Genomic DNA, 6,407 nt, shown 5'->3' with positions numbered 1-6,407 from the left:
CCTCTTCCTTTTGGAATTGGACTGACTGAGGCTGAAGGACAAAAATCTGATGACAGTTTTCAACTTAGGTCAAGCCAGCCGTGGTTCGCGTTTCTTTGGTCAAATCATCCGCACTTTTTTTCAGTGCGCATATGCACTCATACTACGGTAATCGTAGTGAGGAGCTGCTAACATAAGATACTTTTAGAGTATTTATTACCGGTAATAAACTGAAGGTATCACGAAGGTATCTTTCCGGATTTAAAGTAAAGTTAAGTAAAGGACAAAAAAACAAACAAATAAAAACAAACCAATCTTTCCATAAGTAGTCATTCATATACTGCTGAACTTAGAACTTCCTAGACTACTTACATGCATAATATGAAGTACGTTTACTGTGTACTTTCCGAGTAATACTTTGTCAAAATCCTGAGGTGTCCAAATTACCTGAATTCATCCGAGTACAATATTAAAGTAATGTAACTTGATTACATTCCGTTAGTATTGGAATAATAACAAATAAAGACCAGAGAAATGAAATATTAATAAACACATGACTTTTTAAAATCCTAATAACAATTTTCTGTCTGTGCTTCTATTAACATTTGTTTTAACCTCTTTTGACAAGACAGATTTAGAGTTTACAGGAAACAGGTTGAAGTAAATGACTCAAACTCAGGGTGAGGGCAAAGTCTGTAATTACAGGCTAAAGAGCCTTCCATATCATCACTACTCTCTGGTTGAATCAGCTAAACCAGGCAAAATAAGTCCCAAACAGATTTTCTGACAAATCCAGATGGTGCTCGCCAAAAGGGGCGGTCTCGCTCATTTCCCGCGCGAAGTTAGCGCAGGGTATACACTGTGTTAAATACTTTGTGAATTAGATCAAATAAATGCTTTCAGGCACTGTAACCAGACTTGCTTATATTTCCTCTCAGTAAAACAAAACCTGTTTAAAATTCTTCTACTTTCTTTGAACCCTGTGGGTTTTGAGCTGGGACTTATACATTTTAAATGGACAGCTTCATTTATGTAGATTCAACATCAACATCAACAAGCAAGTTTTTGGTTTTGAAGCGGTTCTTGTGGTTTCATATATGGTAGAGGTGCAGCAAACTGAGCTACAAACACCAGCAGACTGACCGGAGACGTGTTAATTTCTGGTAGCCTGTGTAAGGTTTTGCTTGAGTGGTTATTAGTTTGTCTACGTCCTTCTGAGTGTATAAAGTATGTTGAGCAGAGCCCGGTGTTAACATTCGCGTTCTTATTCATTGCAGAGGTGCAGCGAATTGAGAGCTACAACACCAGCAGAACTGAGTGACGTGTTGTTTTGGAGGCTTCGTGGAACAGAGCTTTCAAGGGCAAAAGTTCAGTAACAGCAATCCAGTTGTTAGTGGTCTGCCAGGCACACCTGGTGTTATCATTGTAAGTTACAGGTTAACTTAACCGGACTTCATCTATCTTCAATGGCAAATGCCCGAGTGCTGTCTATCAGAGCTGTAAGCTGTGGTTTCCATGAATGGCAGAAGTCAGGCCTTTGATCAGCGGCTGGTATTGGTAATAGCGTATCCTACGAGCCCTTGTGCGATCCCGCCAACTTACAGGCTTCTGTTGTTACACACCTATGGCTGGTAGAAGCGTGCACATAGTGTGCATGTTTAGTTCGGGCCCCGTGCCTGGCTAGGGACATGCTCAGGGCCACGGTAAAAGCTAGCCTGACTCCAACATAGCAGTTCAGGTCTCTGCCCTCACCTGTCCATGACGAGATGCACTAGCAACCTCAGTGAGCATGGAAATGCGATGCTTTTGCTTGAAGATAATGTTGAACCTCTGTGATAAAACAAAATGAAAACAATTGCAGAAATTCATTTTCTATGTAACTGTGTGCAACAGCATCCTGCTTGATAACACCATGCAGAGATCATTACAAAGCTGTTACAGGGCCCTCGGCCTCAATGTCCAGCAGGCCACTAATAAAGATCCGATTGTGCTGCGGTGTTTTTTGTTTGGAAGCAGTTGTTGTGGTCATGTTCATGGTAGAAGTGCAGTGAACTGATAGCTACAAACAGCTTGAGCGGTTGTTAGTTTGTCTGGGTCCTTCTGACTGTATTGAAGGTTTGTTTTCAGTTCATGTACGTCTCCACTCGGGCGCACAGATGTGCCTGGAAGTTGTTGTTTTGCGGGAGAAACATTGTGGTATAAAGCTTTTCAGGCTAACAGTGTTAGCTAAATAATGTTGAGTGCTGTAAGCTACGACAACCAGTTCACCACGGTAGAGTTCTAGGCACAAAAGTTCAGTAATACAAAGTTCAGTCTGCTAGGCAAACCTGGTTATCAGGCTTGTGTGAACTGACCAACCAGAGCAGACTTAGGCCCCACCTCAGAACCCACACGATCAAGGAGTGTTTTTACAGCTACTGGATAAACACAAAAAACATATAAAAAATATATCTTGAAATAAAATGTATGTGAAAATACAAGTCTTCTCAATGTTAACAACTCAACTCTCTATGAGTCCTGTTAATAGCCCACAAAGTGCGTTAACTGACGACCTGAGAATGAACTCAAAAATCAGCTGTCTTTCTACAGAATTGCTGTATGAGTATGCCAACATCACGCAATTAATCAATTGATTTATAATTGTCCTCCATAGTGCAGGACACTGGCTTGTCTCACATTTACTCTCTAAGGTCTCAACTTTCTGCTTTTAATGCTGGATAACTTAATCTAACTAGTAACTAAAGCTGTTAGACAAAGTGCAGTAAAAGTATGAATAAAATAGTTAAAAACTAAATGTATGCAAAATTTGAAAAGTATTTAACATGTATATCTACACTGTTCAGCTGAAACATAAAAACAACTGACTAGTGAAGTGAGCATTGATCATCTTGTTACAATCAAATGTTCTGCTGGGAAACTTTGAGTTCTGTCATTTCTGTGGAGCCTCTTTGACAAACACCACCCACCCAACCACCGTTCAGACCAACTACATCCCCTCATGGCAAAGAACACAAGGTGTCAAACTGGCCTCCTCATTCTCGAGATCCCAATCCAGTTGAACATCTAAGAGATGCGCCAGAACCAACTCCCATCCACGTTGGGGCCCCCGTGGATCGTTCTTGGCTCAGACTGCATCCAGTGGAAGCTCAGTTGGATTGAGATCTGGGAAATCTGGAGGCCAGGTTGACACCTTGAGCTCTTTCCATGTTTCCTCAGGTTGTTCCTGAGCAGTTTTTGCAGTATTGCAGGCGCAATACGCCTGGGGGGGGCACTGCCATTAAGGAGTGCTGCTGCCATGATGGGGTGTACTTGGTCTGCAGCTGTGTTTGGGTGACTGGTGTTTGTCAAAGAGACATCCACATGAATGCTAGGACTCATGGTTTCACAGCCGAACATGGCATTGGAACACAATGATGAATGTTATTTATTTCACCTGTCACTGGTTCTAATGTTGTGGCTCTCAGTAACTACACATGTTAAATGCTTTTTACAGATACACTCAAAACCTCCACAAAATAGACTAAAAATCTTCATAATAACAAACAAAATAACAATAAATACACACAAAAACTCCACAAAACTTCACAAATTCACAAAAAACTTCCATAAATATACACAAAACCTCCACAATGACACAAAAAACTCCACAAATACACACAAAATCTCTACAAAGACACTCAAAACTCAAAATCTTCACAGTGACACAAAATCTCCACAAAGAGACTCTAAATCTTCACAATGCCACACAAAACTTCCACAAATACACTCAAAACCTCCCAAAAAGACAAAAAATCTTCACAATGACACACAAAACCTCGACAAATACACACAAAATATACACAAATATACACAAACCTCCACAAATTCACAAAAAATGTCCACAAATCCCCACAAAACCTGCATAAAGAGACGTGAAACTACCGCTGCTCTTCTTTCTCATATTGCAGGTGATGGACGGTTGAAAGGACGAATCACCAAGACGAGCAAAACAATGGAGACGAGCCGCCGCAGGAGCCTGAAGGGAAAGTGTGAGTATCTTTGACCTGTACTTTACGAGGGGGATCAAATTTGGCTAATATATCTGCAGAGTACTGATGGTCACTGTTCGTTTCTCCAGAACGAGAAGAGCCAGGAGCTGAAAGTGTGGGCAGAGGAACAGGCTGCTGAGGAAGAGTTGGACGACGGCTTCCTGAACTGAATCCTGATTTCCTGTAATTAAGTTTTGTGGACTGACATTTTGTATGGTTAGTGCTCAGCCCAGGACAGGAAGGCTGTGCAGCGTGTGATCCATCCATCCACAGAGCATCAGTGACAGTGGCGAGGTGAGGTGTCTGCACAGAGCTCAAAGAATACTGAGAAGACTAAAGAACCAGAAGTAACCACTGACGTAGCCTCTGTCCTCAGGCTGTGAGACCCCTTAAACATCCTCAACTAAATAGACCGCTTTGGTTTCTGTCCGTTTGTGATGTATTATTAAACGAGGCAAACTTATTTCACAAGCCTGGTGTTGTCACATGTTTTCTATCAGATTAGTAGGAAATGTTGTGCTGCTCGCAAACAGACTCACACTTTGGCTGTGTAGACATCAAGCAGCAAGAGTGCCATCAACCTTTAGAAGCTCCCGTGTTGAATTCCAAACTTAATGTCTGGAGGAGAACAAACCGTAACAGTTTTCTTAACTCGCTGTCATTCCTCCATCATTCCCAATCTACATAATTTCATTCAGAATCTCCTGTTGCTCACAATGTAACGTTGTGGCAGTAAGAGTTTTGGTGTTTTTAATACGAGCAGGAGGTATTTTCTTTGGAAATTAAGCAAACTCACAAACATTCTTTCATTCAAGACAGAAACTCCTGTCAAATATTAATGTTCCCCATCTTTGTTTTTAGTAAGTAAGTATTTGTAGTTATTGAGTACGACTGAGGGTCAGTCTAACATCCATGGCTATTGGACATTTTGTCCCTGTCTCTCTCACAGACAGACCACAAGTGTCATGGAAAATAGTAGTAAAGCTTTTAACTAATTGTACAATAAATATTGGCATTAATAAATTATTTATTAGTCTAAAATGAACTAAGTTACAAAGTTTTCAATATCATTATTTAAGGATTTTGACAAAGTAGTACTCGGAAAGTACACAGTGAAAGTACTTCATATTAGTCATGAAAGTAGTCTTGGAAATACTAAGTTCAGTGGTATATGAATCTCGAACTACTTATGGAAACAATGTTCTCACATCGCCCTTTACTTTGAAATCCGGAAGGATACCTTCGTAATACCTTCAGTTTAGTATCGTATGTTTCATGGGTTTGATTGTAAAACTGCAGTCTGCCCCAAATTCACTACCAGCAGCTCTTCAGAGCGGTTTCATTACGATTAGCGTAAAAGGTGCGGTTGATTTGACCAAGCAAATGTGAACCACGGCTGGCTTGGCCGCAGTTTTCAGGATGTTTAGAAGGTTTCTACAGTCAAACAATCTAACTGGGATGTAAATTGTGAATGTTGTTTTCTTGATTGAGGTCTTATTTTCAGTATTTTTATTTCAATCTACATTCTCGGGTCAATAAATGATATTTAAAGATTGATTCTAGTGTTTTTAGAGTCAATATACAGTATGCACATTTGGATTTAAGACCAATTAAATAAATAAAGGATGTGATATTTGTCCACCAACAGTTTATTCCGGGCAACATCAAGAGCTTTTGAAGGTGCTTTATTTAATTATAATCAGAGGAGAACGAGATTTATTTTTTATGCCTTAACAAACTAAATAAATCGATTCTCTTCATTTTAAAGGAGAACCAAATTTCATACTGTTTTACTTTATTTATATTTGGTGGACCCTGCCACCTTTCTAGCTTCAAATAGTGCTTTGGGGATCTTATTTTCCCCCCGAGAACAGCTTGTTTATTAATGGTAAAAAAAATATATATATATTAGTTTGCATTATTACCTCACTAATATCGTTAATATTAAAAATTGAGTTTTTAATTTCTTCTCCAAAATGACATAGTGTCCCTTTAAACAGGATAAGTTCTTCTTGATAGGAAATAAATTGGTACAGCTTTTATTTTACATGTTATTACCCAGGAAGTGTCCTTGAAAGTACAATGGTGTATTTGGTACATTTACTAACATTTACAGAAAATATTATTGAGCAGCTAACAGGGTAACAACAAAATAAACATTTAAATCAATTAAATAGTTTTAGAGATGTTATTTTGGTTTCTAGGTATACCAACTGGATATGGCTAAATCTAAAAATTAAAAAAGTAGTAAAAGCTTTTTTTCCCCTCACGTTTCTACTTTAACTTTATCTGTACTGGTGCTTGTTGTGTCAATTGTTTTAGATATTTCGCTGGATGTGCACACAGTGTGCATTTGATTGAAGTGTTGAAGGAACAAAATGACTCTCATGCACAGACGAG

This window comes from Sparus aurata, chromosome 11 (genome assembly GCF_900880675.1).
Source record: "Sparus aurata chromosome 11, fSpaAur1.1, whole genome shotgun sequence".
In the NCBI taxonomy this organism is placed as follows: Eukaryota; Metazoa; Chordata; class Actinopteri; order Spariformes; family Sparidae; genus Sparus; species Sparus aurata.
This window is presented reverse-complemented; position numbering follows the sequence as displayed.